At 41.7% G+C, this 17,325-nt stretch overlaps 1 protein-coding gene and 1 long non-coding RNA gene across 5 annotated transcripts in view; one reads left to right on the forward strand and one right to left on the reverse strand.

Annotated features, from left to right (window-relative positions):
* RNF2 (ring finger protein 2) overlaps window positions 1-3,136 on the reverse strand; it is a 37,033-nt gene extending 33,897 nt beyond the window's left edge. For 3 of the 4 annotated variants that reach the window (XM_081492226.1, XM_081492224.1, XM_081492227.1), the window contains exon 1: window positions 2,383-2,475. The gene's annotated coding sequence lies outside the window, so the exon portion shown is untranslated. Of the gene's footprint in view, window positions 1-2,382; window positions 2,476-2,953 lie in introns of those variants that run through there. The other variant, XM_081492229.1, reaches the window with a different exon arrangement.
* On the forward strand, window positions 2,745-10,019 carry LOC145506825 (uncharacterized). Its single transcript, XR_014054368.1, has 2 exons — window positions 2,745-3,088; window positions 8,721-10,019. It is a non-coding gene; the product is annotated as an uncharacterized LOC145506825 (long non-coding RNA).
* Window positions 10,020-17,325: the final 7,306 nt, after the last annotated feature.

The raw sequence follows: 17,325 nt of genomic DNA on the forward strand, positions 1-17,325 counted from the left end.
ATAAGATTTCAGAGAGGAAAAAAATCAGGAAATTAAATAACTAGTGTCTGACGACAATGTCTTCCACAACATGTCTAACAAACAATACTAATCAAAAATCAAGTGTAGATCTGTACACCGGCAGTCTATATAATCTTACAGTGTTTTCCCTTTTTTAAAAACTGTAAACTGTGATGCACTGTCTAGTTTCCCCAGATTTAACAAGCGAGTGGATACAAAATTCTGAATGCTTTAACTCATATCAGAAACAGAGCCATGATTTCAATAAAGTGCTTTTTAATGTTAGCTCACTTCTCTCACTGGAAGGAATTATGCTTCTGTGCTAATGTATAGAAATGAAACTGTCACTGAAACATCTGGTTATATATTATTCATTAGACACATATCACCTTTACTCCCAAGACTGCATAATAAACACAAACCACGAATAAATCAAATTAAAGAGATAGACCTGACACCACATGCTGAAGGTCAGTGACAGACAAATGAAATTCCAAAGATGTTTGCTGACCTGCTCCATATTTCTCTCCTCACAAACCTGGGAGCTAGCAGTCTGAGAGTTCCACACAGGCAGAAGAAAAACTCAAATTCTCAGTATGCTGAATGTCTGCATTGTCTACATTATGTTAATGGTTCTAATTAAAATTTTTTCTATGTAGCACATTTGAGAACCATCAGCATATTTTTCTAATACTCAAGCCCACTAGCCTACCCTGGCAGTTGTCCTTCGTAAATTCTCCATTTCACTCTCCCACCTACTATAATTAACCTCAAATGTGTATTCCACAAAGGTACCTGAAAGAAATCACCAATCCTTAGAAAAAGGGGCCATATTTGCTGCGCTAGCCTTGGAAAATGAAGTCTTACATACCCCTTGTTTTATTAAAAATTACGTTAAACGTACAAACAAGATTTTTTAAAAAATACCTGTTGATTGTGACAAGTAGAAATTTTAGGGGGAAAAGAGAATAACTAAGAGTCATATTGCTGCCATTTAAATTCTTGATAAATCAAAGGCTGAAATAGCCACTTTAAAAACACAAGTTCTACTACCAATCCGAGTTATTAAAATATTCAAAAACTACACTCTTTTACAAGTGAGGAAAGTAGATTCTCTGCCAATTACACTAAGTATTCTAGCTGATCATCGTGGAACTACCAAAAGTAGATTATGCAATGCAAATCACACATAATTAGTTTTCAACATAATTCTCAGTCTAAAACACTGAAATCATGTCTCAATTTTTTTAATTTTTAAAAGAAAGCATATTACGAAAAGGCCGAATGCAAACCTATCCTGTTCACAGCAAACCAATCTTTACACACCTCCGAGGAACCTGACATTCTCAAATCATTTAACCACGTTAAAGGCACACATTCTCTAAAACTTCGGAGAGCCAGGCAGTAGAAACCCAAAAAAGGTTTCAAGGAGACAAGCCTGTAACTTGGTCTTCGGGTCCCCCCCAAAATAATCGGAATGAACCTAAAAGTTTTAGATCATTTTTTACTAACAGTAGCTCTGGGCACAGGGAGACGACTTCACTAGGAGGGAAACGATCCTGACAACCGGGACGAGGGCTCCCCGGCGACACTCGGGGCCAAAGCCCTTGGCGTACACGACGGGGTTCAAAAACGCGAAGCTTCCATCAGAAACAAACCCAGACGCCCCCTCCCCCCACGACTCCTCCGGGGCACCCTCGCGGGTTTGAGGGCGCAGCAACAGATACTCCCGAGCAGGCAGGCGGCACTCCAGGAATGTTTTCACCAGGAGGGGTCTCCCCGCCGCCTACAGGGAACCCCGACTCCAAGGAGCGCCTCGACACGCCAACCCCGACTCCAGCACCCCCGGGGGGAGAGCCGGCTAGGCGCACAAAGCGCCCCTAACCCACCCTCACAGCGCGGACACATACACACACACCCCCGGCCGCGAGGGGGAAGCCCGAGGGGGGAAAACCCTGCATTCCACGCGGTTCGTCTCCGGAGAGGGGCCGCGGAGAGGCTGGGGGGCCCACCCGACCCGGGGAGGCGACGGGGTGCTGCAGCGCAGCCCCGGCCTCCGTGCAGCGCGAGCGGCGGGCGGTTCGCAAGAAGGAAGGAATCCCCGAGCTTCGCCCACGGCGGGGGTCCTCCTCAAGCCGGACTCCCACCCCCGCCAAGACCCTCGAAGAAACGCGAACAATGAGAAGCCGCCTTCCCCCGCCATCCCCGCCCCGGGGGCGGCGGCGCCATCTCCCCTCACACCCCCGCGGATACACACACCCGCCCCCCCCCTCAGCTCCGGCCCCGGCGCGGCCGTCAGCGGCCCGCAGCCCCGCGGAGCTGACGCGCGGCCGAGTCCGCCGCGCCCGCGCCCCTCGCCTCCCCGCGCGTCCCTCGCCTCACCGGCTCCTGCCCCAACCCGGGGCTCCGCGGGCCGCGGCCGGAGCGAGACTCGGGCACAAGCCGCCGGCGCCGCCGCACAATATGGCGAGCCTCGGCTTCCGCAATGGAGCTCGGGAAATACAACAGGGGCCGCTCAATATTCATGAGAGACCGAGGGGAAGCCGGCTTGGCCGGCGCGGCGGGGAGGGCGGGAAGGCGCGAGCGGGCGGGCGAGGGGGCGGAGGCGCGGGACGGGGACGTGCACGGCGCGGGGAGGCCCGCGGCGCGAGGGGAGGGGGCGCCGCCGCGTGCTGCCAGGAGGGCCCGAGCCGCCGCCCCGCCCCGGGCCGCCCGGCCCCGCCCCCCGGCGCCCTCCGCGGGGCGACGCGGCCCCCGGGCAACGCCCGGATGGCGGCGGCGGCGCCACCTCGTCCTCGGCGTTCTCTCTCGTTGAGCTCTCCTGCCCCTGCCTGCGCCCCTCACTGCGCCTCCCTGGCCCGCTGCTGGGGTTCGCACCCGTGACTGCCTCCTGTTCTGACACCCATCCCACCCGGTAGACGTCCTCGTCAGGCTTTCACCTCTAGAACTTCACCTGAACTTCGACACTCTGCCTTCCGCCACCTCACACCAACGCTAACACACACTTTCCGTCCTTGCAGAGTGAACCAGCAAGACCCAATTCCAGGGAAAACGACCTTCAATGCTAAGCGTATATTCTTGGACGTCTGTAAGCATTCTCCTGGTTCTCATTGGCTTACTTACTTACCTTGCGACTGTTTCAATCCCTCCTCAGCCCCTCCCAGTATTATCTTCTGAGTTTGAGAATAAGTGATAGATGTAATAGATGTAATCGTTACCTAAAACACAACCAATTAGTCCAGCACCAAGTATATAAAATGTGAATAGATTAAGCTACAAACTGAAGTAACTGAAAGAGTTCCTGATGTACTGTTGGTGAGATGATCTGTTCTCTTGAAAAATAACCAACAATTTCAGGTAGTAAACTGAAGGCGCTTAGGACATGAAGGGAGTGCACTGAGAATATAAACTAGGTTTATAGCCTCCAATGTGTGTCTAACCGTGTGACTTAACTAAAGGACATAATTGTTCTGGGCTTTACTTGCCTCATTTGCAGAATGAGAGGATTGTGTTGAATGATTCTTAGGTCCTTTCTAGCTTTTGAACTCTCTTAAACTCTTTACAAGTGATGCCAAATAAATGATATAAATTTACATAAGATTTGGGGAAAGAAAAGGATCGATTCTAGCTGGTGTGTTAGCGGAGATTTCCTGAGGAGCTCAGAGTTGAGTAGGACTATGAGGGATAGCTTTGGATAGGTAGAAAGAAGACAGGCGTTAAAATATGTAAGATAACACATCATATGCCCTAACCTAACAATCCGTTAAGATAAACAAGAGCAAAGCCAGGGACTTAAAACTTTCACTTACTATCTAAGGCTTTAAATAAGAAACGACAATTCTCAGACTCTACAAGCCCTTCAAGGTTAAGCTGTTTTTCCAATGTGGAACAAAAAGAAAAGAAAATCAGGAATGCTCCTGCTTCTCCCTTCCCGTCAGGGTCCACTTTCTAGAGAGAATGCAGTTGCAGAAGTGTCTCCCTTCTTTGTTCACAACTGCGTGTGTCATTGCATTAATGCTGTTCATAATTCAGAACGTTTTACTCTAGTGAAATGCATATGAAAATAATATGTGGTGAGGTTATGATTTTGAGAAAAAACTTTGTAAAAAAAAAAGCACAGGAATTTTATGGATACAAGCTAAAATAGTACTTTTAGAAGATTGACAAGAGAATTAGTAGAAAAATGGAAAAGTTATGGGATATCTGGATTAAATGTGATTAACAGGCTAGACCTCAGGCTAGCATCCTTAATTTGAAAGACACTACTGACAGATTAATGGAGCTCGTATTATCTATTTTATCTCTTCCTCAAAAACTTGGACTGAGAGTGTTATGGATGTCCCCTGACTACATTAATCAGGAAAGGCTATGTTATGGCACAGTAGCAGACATCTCATCTCCCAAATCTTCATGCCTTAGCACACCAAAAGTTTATTGCTTGTTCATGCTTCTTGTGAATCGGGCTTATTCTATTCCAGTCACTCCAGGAACCAGATTGGCAGAGGGCTAACCCAGAACACAGCAACTGAGTCTCTGTGGCAGAGGAAGAAAGTGACTGAAAAATCCCTATGAACTTTTCACAGCCTTAGGTTGGGAAGCAAACAGATCCCTGATCAAACGTCATGGCCAAAACTAGTTACGTAGCCTCCTCCATCTTCACAGGGACTGAGTCCTTAAACTGAGGCTGAACCGAGTTCAGGAGAGGTGGTAATATCGGTGAACAATACTAATGTCAGTCACCCTAAGCCCACCAGTTAATTTCTAGATATTATGAAAAAGCTCTACGTTTTATTTCATAACACTGGCTCTCTTGAATGCCTTCAAGAAAGGTATGTTTTCAAAACAAACAAAAAAAAAACCTCACTGTACTTGTTAAGAGTCAACTATCATATAAACAGAATGCACTTTTCATCTTTCTTCCCCCTTTTTAAATTGTATTGTACATTAAATCAATGTCAAGTCCATAGTCAGTCTATCAGTAGTGATTTGACATATCCAGCCTACATTCTTTTTGTTCTTTTTTGACCTGACATGAGGGTCACCACCTTCTAAAACATTTCCTGTTAACACTCTACCCTCTTGTTAAAGTAGTAATTATGTTTTAACCAGGAAGACACTAAATTAATACTATATAATGCAAGTATTTTCGGTGGATAACTAGATGACTTCTAGTTAGAAAGTTTCTTTTCCCTCAAAACTTCAAAAATAGTACCCTGTTAATCACATGGTGAATTGCGTAGACATCTCTGATCACAAAAACCACCTCTTTCCTGGTTTTCTGTTATGGTGATACTACAAAATGAGATTAGTTCAGCTTGGTCAGCTTTTGTTGAGCATCTACTATGTGCTAATACTTTGCCAAGTGCTTGAAATAAAGATATTAATGTAACTAGGATACAAGTTCCTTGGGAGCAGAAATCTTGTTTACCAAAAAAAAAAAAGTGTATACCTAGCACGATGTTTGGCATATAGTAGATGCTGAATAAATAGGCATGAAGAGAATGAAAGACTGGGAATCTTTGATCCCAGTGTGTATATGAAGTAGAATAGTTCATATGATCTTGGTATGTCTCACTTTACTGCATAAGAGCAGATATTTTTATCAGAATTGCATTTAGTCCCCTAGAGGCTTTCTCTGCTTAGACAGTTTGTCTTAAATGGAAATTCACACCTGCCTATTCTATATCCACCCCATGGATTTCTTTTCAGCTGTGCTCCAGATATCTAATTGTTACCTGCTTATCTGAGATGAAGATTGCAGTCCATCAGCATTTTGTTAATAAAAAGCTATAGGGACTTCCCTGGTGGTCCAGTGGTTAAGAATACACCTTGCATTGCAGGAGACGTGGGTTCAATCCCTGGTCAGGGAACTAAGATTCCACATGCCGCAGAGCAACTAAGCCCCTGAGCTGCAATACTGAGCCCAGGTGCCACAACTAGAGTCTGAATGCAACAAAGATCCCACATGGCACAACAAAGACCTAACACATCCAGATAAATAAATTTTTAAAAAATGTGCTTGATTGCACATATTTTTTAAAAGAAGATATATATATATATATATAAGCTGTGAGATTTATATATCACAGTTTATCAAACACCTTTTCAGTCATTATTTCACTGACTGTTCAGAACAATTCTCCAAGGTATTATTCCTACTTCACAGAAGAGGAAAATGTCGCTTCTGTGTTTAACTAACTCTCCCGAACATTGAGCTCATAAGCAGCGGAGCTGAGACTCAAAGCTGGGCATCTGACTCCAAGTCCAGGCTACACTCCATGATGCCACCTGTGCCTTCCCTCTTTGTGCTACATACACAGCTCCAGTATCTTTCTTCTTTCTAATGGGTAAGCAGGCTGAGACAAACACCTCCACAGTGTGCTCTCAACACTAGTGTTTATTCCTAGCATTTAATCATCAGTATGGTTCATTTTAAAGAAGCTAGAGACAATGCTATATATAATAGATGCTATATATAATAGTATATGAACCTGACCTGTTGACAGAAAATCATCAGGTTTTGTTTTTGTTTTCTTAGAAAAGTTACATAAGAAAACAAAACTGAAAGGTAGGTTAAAGGACTGGAATATATTGGGATTTAATCACTGTAAGAAAACAAAACAAAACCTGAATCTGCCTGCCAGTGCAGGAGATGCAAGAGATGCTGGTTGGATCCCTGGGTCAGGAAGATCCCCTGAAGGAGGGCACAGCAACCCACTCCAGTATTTTTACCCGAAGAATCCCATGGACAGAGGAGCCTGGCAGGCAACAGTCCATGGGGCCGCAAAGACTCAGTCACAACTGAGTAACTGAGCGCACACACACATACACATACACATATATAATATAATTTTCAAGGGATTCCCTGGTGGCTTAGAAGTAAAGAATTCACCTGCCAATGCAAGAGATGCCTGTTCAGTCCCTGAGTTGGTTGGATCCCCTAGAGAAGGAAATGGCAACACACTCCAGTATTCTTGGCTGGGAAATCCCATGGACACAGGAACCTGGCAGACTACAGTCCATGGGGTCACAAGAGTCAGACACGAGTTTAGTGACTAAACCACCACACCACCACCATAATTGTCAAACTACATCTACCAGCATCTTTGTCATCTTTTAGATTTGTTGTGCTTTCTTTGAAAGGGTGAAATTAAGTAGGAACATTGTAGGAAGGCCTAAGGAGACCTATAATTCAAGGTGGCTTCAGGAAGCAGGCAACTTGAGATTTACTACCTCTTCAGCTGAAAAAATATAGCTCTAGCCACAAGCTTTAGTGAAGTTTTATTTTTATTTCAACATAGTGCATTTCTTTTTGTGACACTTCCCTTGGTGTTTTAGTTCATTGTTACTTTTTTATATTCCCAAGACAATCAAAATAATTGGTGCTACTCTTAACTGTTCAGCTTAGAGTTAAACAGATTAAATGAGATGGGCTAGTTAAGCTTTGGGGGAGAACTAAATACTATTGCTATTTCCCTCCTATGGAGACTTGGAATGGTATTTTATATGTCCCAGATGTGACCACATTCTGCCTAACATCTGTTAGTGCATTTTATTAAAATAATGAACTAGCATGTGTTTGAAAAGTCAAAAGAATGAGTAAAAGTTTTCATTCTGATACAGCCTGACTAGCCAACTGTTTCTTTGTAGTTAATAATGGAGGGTATTATTGTGATATCCAACTTGATATATAAAATAAAGTGTGATTTAATAATTACTGGCTTTAGTTTTCTAATATGAAGTAAGTTTATTCTATTCAAACAAACTTTGTAGGTTTTTTTCCTTTCAAAATGTTTACTGCAAGTGGTGAGAACTGTGCCTTGGCATTGATCTAGGAACACCAAGAATAATCCTGGAAACTAACAAGGAATAGATAATTAAGATCAAAACTTAGAACTAAAATGGAGATTTCTCTGGAAAAGAAGGCTGAAAGAGCCCAGGGGGAAAAGTAGAGATGAAAATGCAAAATATTTAAATCAAGTTACAGCTTGCTCAAACTGCGCTTGTGGACATTTTAATTTTTCCCACTTAAAACAAGCCACGGAAGAATAGTTTTTATAGGGTGAGAGAGTGGAGGGTAAAGACCCCTCTTATCTAACACATTTCTTGGAAATGTTTTTTAGTAAAGAAAAGAACTGCTAAATCCTAAGCAGACAAAGAAAATGTCTTTTTATTTTAGACTACATCAAGATGTAGAAAACTCTGCAGTATCCATCTGCTGAATCATTAGCATTTTATACTCCACAAAAGTAAACCATTTACATATGCATCAAAGAACATACTGAAGTAGGTTGTAATTCAGGTAAATATGAAAACCATTCTGGTCAACCAAGAATACCAAGGTTTTATGTGTTACATTCAGGAAGAGATATTTTCTAAAGATTTTAGTCTGTAGAAAAATTTTTGTTTTATGTTTTTAAAACAGTGTACCGTTTTAAACCGTTAACTTATAGTATTATTTTCATTTCAGGTATAAAACATGGTGTTTTGATGTTTTTATAGACTGCATACCATAAATATTATACAATATTGACTGTATTCCCTGTGTTGTACAATCCACCTCTGTGACTTATTTATGTTTATAACTACTAGTTTGTACCTCTTAGTTCTTTCGCTTGCTCTGCCCATTCCTCACCCCCACCTCTCTGGAAACCCCTAGTTTGCTCTATCTGTGAGTCTTTCTGTTTTATTATATTTGTTAGCTTGTTTTGTTTTTTTAGATTCACAGAGGAACCAGAGATGAAATTGCCAACATCCGCTGGATCATTGAGAAAGCAAGAGAGTTACAGAAAAACATCTACTTCTGCTTTATTGACTATACCAAAGCCTGACTGTGTGGACCACAACAAACTCTGGAAAATTCTTCAAGAGATGGGAATACCAGACCACCTGACCTGCCTCTTGAGAAATCTGTATGCAGGTCAGGAAGCAACAGTTAGAACTGGACATGGAACAACAAACTGGTTCCAAATAGGGAAAGGAGTACGTCAAGGCTGTATATTGTCACCCTGCTTATTTAACTTATATGCAGAGTACATCATGAGAAATGCTGGGCTGGATGAAGCACAAGCTGGAATCAAGATTGCTGGGAGAAATATCAATAACCTCAGATATGCAGATAATACCACTCTTATGGCAGAAAGTGAAGAAGAACTAAAGAGCCTCTTGATGAAAGCAAAAGTGGAGAGTGAAAAATTGGCTTAAAGCTCAACATTCAGAAAACTAAAATCATGGCATCTGGTCCCATCACTTCATGGGAAGTAGATGGGGAAACAGTGGAAACAGTGGCAGACTTTATTTTCTGGGGCTCCAAAATCACTGCAGATGGTGACTGCAGCCATGAAATTAAAAGATGCTTACTCCTTGGAAGAAAAGCTATGACCAACCTAGACAGCATATTAAAAAGCAGAGACATTACTTTGCCAACAAAGGCTCATCTAGTCAAGACTAGGGTTTTTCCAGTAGTCATGTATGGATGTGAGAGTTGGACTATAAAGAAAGCTGAGCACCGAAGAATTGATGCTTTTGAACTGTGGTGTTGGAGAAGACTCTTGAGAGTCCCTTGGACTGCAAGGAGATTCAACCAGTCCATCCTAAAGGAAATCAATCCTGAATATTCATTGGAAGGACTGATGCTGAAGCTGAAACTCACAATACTTTGGCCACCTGATGCGAAGAACTGACTCATTTGAAAAGACCTTGATGCTGGGAAAGATTGAAGGCAGGAGGAGAAGGGGACAACAGAGGATGAGATGGTTGGATGGCATCACCGACTCAATGGACATGAGTTTGAGTAAACTCCAGGAGTTGGCAATGGACAGGGAAGCCTGGTGTGTTGCAGTCCATGGGGTCTCAAAGAGTCAGACACAACTGAGCAACTGAACTGAACTGAAGGGAAGGGAAAATACATAGTATTTGTTTTTCTTTGTCTGACTTATTTCACTAAGCATAACACCTTCCAGGTCCATCCATGTTGTTGCAAATAGCAATATTTCATCTTTTTTATGGCTAATATTCAATTGTGTATATTGTTTCATCATTTTTAAATAGACACACTTCATAAGTCATACTTAATAAGATCAGAATTGACTGAGATTCCTTAAGAATTTTAAGATCTGCCACATATGGGGTAAGATAAAGTAAAGGTAGCTGCAAATGAATATTCTTGTTATAGTATCTTGTAAAGAACAGATGAGTGGCCTAACCCACCTGGTTCTGTCTCTCTCCAATACTCATTCATCCTCTGATCTAATTATGTTTTGTTCTAGAACAGTATTGATGTTACAAGTTAGTGGATTTCTAATTCCTTGACCTCTTGACTTCTGCACATCCTTAGTCTCCTGTTTCACTTTTTTTTTTTTAATGGTATTATCCTATAGGTCCTCTTTTGTTTTTTACTTTTTCACTCTACACTGTGTTTTTATTTATTGATTTATTTTTGACTGTGCTGGGTCTTCACTGCTGCACACGGGCTTTCTCTAGTTGTGACAGGCAGGGGCTACTCTCTAGTTGTGGTGCATGGGCTTCTCATTGTGGTTTTTTGGCTTCTCACTGTTGTGGAGCATAGGCTCTAGGTGCATGAGCTCAGTAGTTGTGGCGCACGGGCTTAGTTGTCCTGTGGCACATGGGATCTTCCTGGACCAGGGATTGAACCCGTGTCTCATGCATCAGCAGGATGATTCTTTACCATCTGAGCCACAGGGGAAGCCAGGCAGGACGATTCTTAACAACTGGACCACTGTTTCACTTTTGGACTGCATCGCATTAGCTTCCCTGATTTGACTCTCCCTTTCCTAAAATTTGAAAGACTACTCTGGGCCTGAGCTCAACACAGCTGTCCTTTCTTCTACATGATTTAGTTCCTAACTATATGTCAGGCTATTCATTTCTTGATTTGTCTCTTTAATTAGACTTGGCCATATTTTCATCCCAGCCTTTAGCATGTGGCTTGACACATAGTGAATACAAATGACGTTACAGGAAGATGTCACAAATGTAGCCTATAGACACCATGTCATTCATAGTATGGAAGAAAGGCCATCTCTGTCAAAAGATACAGGATAGAGAACTCTTTAGTGGAAAAGAACAGAGAAGCAATGAATTTTCTATCTTTGGAACTGAATACTGCAGGAATGATCTTGAGTAGCAATGTCATATGATGTTGTTGCAGCTACTCAAAGAAAAATTATGGCCAACAGGAAAGCTTGTTATTGGTGGCCTTTCAAGTCAAACTGCATTAGGATGTAGATTTTAAAGTTGTGTCAAAACACAGTAACATTTCATACTAAGTAAAAGTTTAAAATGCTATATTTTAATCCTAAATTCCCATTGGAATGTGAAGTTTGCTGTTCTATTCAGTCAATAAGTCATGTCCAACTCTTTGCAACTCCATGGACTGCAGCACACCAGGCTTCCCTGTCCTTCATTATCTCCCAGAGTTTGCTCAAATTCAAGTCCATTGAGTAGGTGATGCCATCCAACCATCTCATCCTCTGTCACCCTCTTCTCCTCCTGCCCTCAATCTTTCCCAGCATCAGGGTCTTTTCCAATGAGTCGGCTCTTCACCTCAGGTGGCCAAAGTATTGGAAGTTTGTGAAGTTTGAGTAGTTGTCAAACCACATTTAGTGTCTCGCTCTCCCAGTTATTTGCTTAGATTAGCAGTGGGCACATATGTCCTCTCCCACACTGCAGAGTGAAAGTAGCAGGAAGGCAAAATGTCATTATTCATCTTTCAGCACCAGTCATTATTCACACTTGACTCAGTGTAATATATATATTGTGCTCATGCCTGGTCACTTAGTCGTGTCCAACTCTTTGTGACCCCATGGACTGTAACCCGCCAGCCTCCTCTGTCCATGGGATTCTCCAGGCAAGAATACTGGAGTGTGTAGCCGTTCTTTTTTTCTCCAGGGGATCTTCCAGACCCAGGGATTGAACCCTGGTATCCTGCATTTCCTTCTCCCAGAATAAGGAAATGGCAACCCACTCCAGTATTCTTGCCTGGGAGAATCTGTGGACAGAGGAGCCTGGCGGGCTACAGTCCATGGGGTCGCAAAGAGTTGGACATGATTGAGCAACACTCACTCATTCATTCACTCACTCACTCCTGCATTGCTGCCAGATTCTTTACCATCTGAGCCACCAGGACACAATGAGGTAAAGAAAATAATTGCTCTAGATCAGGCATAATCAACAAACAGGAAAACAGAACTTGGAAATTCTTTACTTTGTTTCTAGAGATCTAGTAGTATCAATCTCAGTCATGTCTGATTCTTTGCGACCCCTATGGACTGTAGCCCACTAGCCTCCTCTGTCCATGGATTCCCCAAGCAAGAAAACTGGATTGCGATTTCCTTCTCCAGGGGATCTTCCCTACCCAGGGATCGAACCTGCGTCTCCTGCGTTGGCAGACAGATTCTTTATCACTCTGCCACCTGGAAAGCCCCATCTGGTAGTACAGTAGCCTTGAAACTCAGGGTTTCAAATGGCTTGTTACTACACCTCAGTCTCTAGTTTCTTAAACATGCCTAACCCTTCCTTGTAATAATTTAAACAGAGACCAGTCATTGCATATAGAGCTCTCCAATAGCAACCCTTTGAAAGAGTTCTAGGACCTGATTACCTTGGGATTCTCTTCTCCTCCTACTAAATTATATCCCACAGTCTCTAGGGCAAATATCAGGTATTGTTTGCTAATTAGACTCCTTAGTGCCCCCTTAAGAAATTCCTACTGATTTAATGTGATTTCAGGAAGCAATTACAAATTATAAGCTGAAAATCAAATACTTGAATTTTCCATCTTGTGCATCTCTATTCTGGGAAAATTTCCCCCTAAACTCTTTGTGCTGTGCTAAGTTACTTCAGTTGTATCTGACTCTTTGTGACCCCATGGACCACAGCCCACAAAGCTCCTCGGTTTGTAGGCTTCTCCAAGCAAGAATACTGGATTGGGTTGCCGTTTCCTTCTCCCTTAGACTCTGTAAGATCACCCTATAGTAAAAAGTTTGGGCAGTAGGTTAGGGTGGGTTCAGGAGACTTGACCTTCCTCCAACTATGGCTCAGATGACCCAAGAGGTCATAGCAAAAATGCTAGCCACTGAAGTTGGGGTAAAATGGGGATGGGGTTGTGCAGAAACAGAAGGACTCAGAGACAGACTGGAAATCACAGGTTGTTTCTCCAAAGTGGCTGAATGTCCAGAACTGGAGCAAGAATATAGTACTCAAGAAGGAAGAAGTCCAGGAAAGCAGGGCTTAGGATAAGTTTAAGGGGATGCAAGATACCCATCTGAAAGTTGAATCACATGGTCTGAATTCAAGAACATCAAGAATAGCTATCTCTTTGTCTCTTTCAGTGGAGAAGATGACAAGCGAGGTGAGGAGTAAGGGCAAGGTACAACATGGCTTACATGAGATTAAGGCTGCAAAGGGACACCCTGACCCCATGTCCTCCAGTTGAAAGTGGGCCTCTGAAGACACATGTAAAACAGAGAATCATTGAGTAAGGGTCATGAGAAGCAGAGAGGCAGTTAGGAAATTTAGACATGTGGATCCAAACAGTGCACTGAAATTGGAAAAACCTCATGAGATAGATGAGAAGAATCAGAAAGTGAGTTGAAAAGAGCCAGGGACAATGAGAGCTGAGCATATGATGACTGACTTTCTCTGTGTTCTGACTCTCTCTAGATCAGTCTTGTGGCTTCTAATCATCACCCCAAACTAAGTTTTGGAATGTCCCAGGCTTTAGTCTTAGGACCTTGTTTCCTGTTAATTTGTATCCCCTCCCTGGGTGAGTCCTATTCAGTCACATGACTCTAAGTATTACTCATACTGAAAACTCCCAGTTTTCTCCAAACTTATAAATTTCTGTAAGTTTCCAGAAATTAAGGAACCTCTCCAAGTTTATGTCCACCCCTGTCCCCGCTTCAGCCTCTCCACTTGGATGTCTAATGGTCACCTCAAATATGAAACACCTGAACTGTGACTTCATCTTTGAAATTGTAAACAAAGAAAAACATGTGATTGTTAACTCTTCTTTTTTTGTAGGTGTAATGTCTATGTTGCTCTACTAGACTCCATTAAAAGAAATTCTTCTTTCTAGTTACTTAAAATCATCTAAATAACTCAAATTTAAAATGAATGTTTCCAGTATATGTACATACATGTTCATTTACACATTCCCTTAGCAATAGCCTACAGTTAACCAGATTCAGTAATTCTAAGAGACATGAGACATAGACCCTATCCTCAAAGAACCCAGCATCTAGTGGGGGGGGATGGACGCATACCAAACGTGGTGAGACTGATAAAAGCCACAGAAAAAATTCTTCCCTGACAGTCATTATTAGTTACACACTATGGAACAGCGTCTCTCATAAGGCTCCACTCTTGGCAATGTTAGCTTTAGTTCTAAAAATTGGAAGGCATATAGGTAAAGTCACAACTGTGCTAATATACAACAACCTCATAAAATTTGTACGTGTTAGATACTGTGCTAGGGCTCCCCTTGTGGCTCACCTGGTAAAGAATCCGCCTGCAATGCGGGACACCTGGGTTTGATCCCTGGGTTGGGAAGATCCCCTGGAGAAGGGAAGGCTACCTACAACAGTATTCTGGCCTGGAGAATTCCATGGACTGTATAGTCCATGGGGTCGCAAAGAGTCAGACACAACTGAGCAACTTTCACACTCAGACACCCTAGGGCTTCCCAGATGGCTCTAGTGGTAAAGAATCCCACCTGCCAATACAGGAAAGCCAAGAGATGCGAGTTCGATCCCTGGGTCGGGAAGATCTCCTGAAGTAGAAAGTGGCAACCCACTCCAGTATTCTTGCCTGGAAAATTCTATGGAAAGAGGAGCCTAGCGGGCCACAGTCCATGGGGCTTCAAAGAGTCGGATGCAACTGAGCATATAATAATAATAGATACTGTGCTAAGTAAGGTGGCTCAGCAGTAAAGAACACTCCTGCAATGCAGGAGTCAGGGGTTTGATACTTGGGTCTGGAAGATCCGCTGGAGGAGGATATGGCAACCCGCTCCAGTATTCTTGCCTGGAGAATCCCACGGATTGAGGAGTCTAGGGGGCTACAGTCCATGGGGTCACAAAGAGTCAGACACAACTGAGGTGATGTAGCATGCATGCATTGTGCTAAGCATTTTATAAACATAATCTCAGTTAATCTTTACAACAACCCTATGAGGAAGTTACTACCATCATTACTACCATTTTATGGATTAGAAAATAGAAATTTAGGAAGTTCTCTGGTGGCTTAGGTTCCAGGCTTTCACCACCATGGCCCAGGTTCAATTCTTGGTCAGGGAACTAAGATCCTGCAAATGACACAGCATAGCAAAAAAAAAGAAAGAAAGAAAATAGAAGTTTAAAGCATTTTAATACTTGCCTAAGTCATCTTAAGCAATACGGTGGGCAAATTCATGCCCTTAACCACTATTTTAAATTTCCCTGTCACAATTGGTAGTCTTGCTTTAACTGATAAAAATAGGGATACTTTAAAAAAAAATTTGTATTAAAATAAGAGAATAGATGTATGAATAATCCAAATAGTGAATATCCGTTACACTTTAGTAGTAATCCTGAATTACTAAATGTTACTGGATAAAAAGGACTATAGCATAGGAAGTTGTGAAAGGGTGGGTTCAGTTTTTCAAAGCTCATAAAGACACAGCAGCAGCAATGATGGCTCATTTCAAGTTTTCCACTGATTGCATTTGGAGACAAGTTCTTAGTTCCAAAGCATATTCTGTATGAGCTAAGAATGGAAAAATCATCAGACTTGCAAAGGCTAAGAGAATAGAAGCCAAAGCCCTATGGGAATACAGTCTTCCAAATTTATTATCTGTTAGGCATTGATTTATCACATATGGCAGGAATTTAAACCAGATGTGTACTTCATGGAGGAGGCCATCCTATGACAGGGGAGAGGAATGTGACCTCAGCTTAAAAGTAAAGAAACAGAACTTATAGCTGGTTCAGAAGTTTCCTTTTATGCTAGTCATATAATAGAATAAAAGCTCTCCAATCATCTTTTCAAATTAACTGGGACTTCACTTCTTAATCTGTAAGTTGTTGAAACTTCTGGCTTTTGAAATGCAGTTATTTTCATTGAAATGCAATTATATTTGAAAAATATTTCAGAGATCTAAGATTTTCTGAGTAACTTTTACTTAATCTAAAGCAAAACGTCCTTGAAAAATACAGCTCTGGTATGTAAATATGAATATTTACTCATCCCCATTGTCTCTTTTTCCATCTTGAATTTCAGATATCACATTTCAATAGCTAGAATTCAATAACACATCTTTGTCTGACATCTGCTTTTTTTAACTGAAGTTATAAAAAAAGTCTATTCTTTCAAGTCACATTTAAGTACTGAAAGTAATTTCATTTTAAGGATCTGCATCTAAGGAAAAAAGATTATTTTCTACATTAGCGTAACATATTTAAAAAGTTATACAATCTTTCTATTTTTCAAAACTTTAAAATTATTAGTAAAGAAAAGATTTCTCATAATAAGTGTTTGAGTTTGGAAACAGTCTTAGAACAAAAAAATACTTAATAGAAAATAATTTTATAGTCATTGCTCTAGTTTGAGGGGAAATTATCTTGAAAATCATTAGTGAAGCAAAGGTGCTTTTCTCAAAAATACTTGTGATTTAGTTTTCAGTTTATTTTTACTATTCATTTAGGTGATCAGATAAAAGTTTTAAAAGTAATTAATCCATTTAGAATTTAGTTTCTATCACAGGAGAAAAACTCAAGACAATCGATCATACTGTGGAGACATCCACACATGCACTCATACCTGTCTATTGATCACCACCAAGAGTTAATTTGCTCAAAGTTAGAGTGTTCATTGAGAGTTGAAGAGTTGAACTCTCTGTAAGGAGTTATGGTAGGAAACCAGATACATGCCTAGAAGAAGCTACTTGAATGTCTAATTGCATGGCTATAAACTTTTAAAACAATTTCTTCATTTAACTTTCTTCACATGTGTGCTGAGCCCTCACTGTGTTCTGTACACTCTTCGAGGGGAAAGAAAATGAAAAAGATGTGTGTATGATATGTCTTGCTTAACAAGCTTAAGGTCACATTCCTCTCTTAAGGAGGTAAAAGTGACAGGCAATGAAATGCAATATCTGTTATGTGTACAACTGGATGAGTTTTAACAAATGTATATATTCATGTAAGTGGTGGTGGTGGTTTAGTTGCTAAGTCTATAAAGAAAACAGCGCAGAATTGATGCTTTTGAACTGTGGTGTTGGAGACGACTCTTGAGAGTCCCTTGGACTGCAAAGAGATCCAACCAGTC

This window comes from Giraffa tippelskirchi, chromosome 5 (assembly GCF_054371585.1).
Source record: "Giraffa tippelskirchi isolate mGirTip1 chromosome 5, T2T-mGirTip1v1.2.pri, whole genome shotgun sequence".
NCBI lineage: Eukaryota > Metazoa > Chordata > Mammalia > Artiodactyla > Giraffidae > Giraffa > Giraffa tippelskirchi.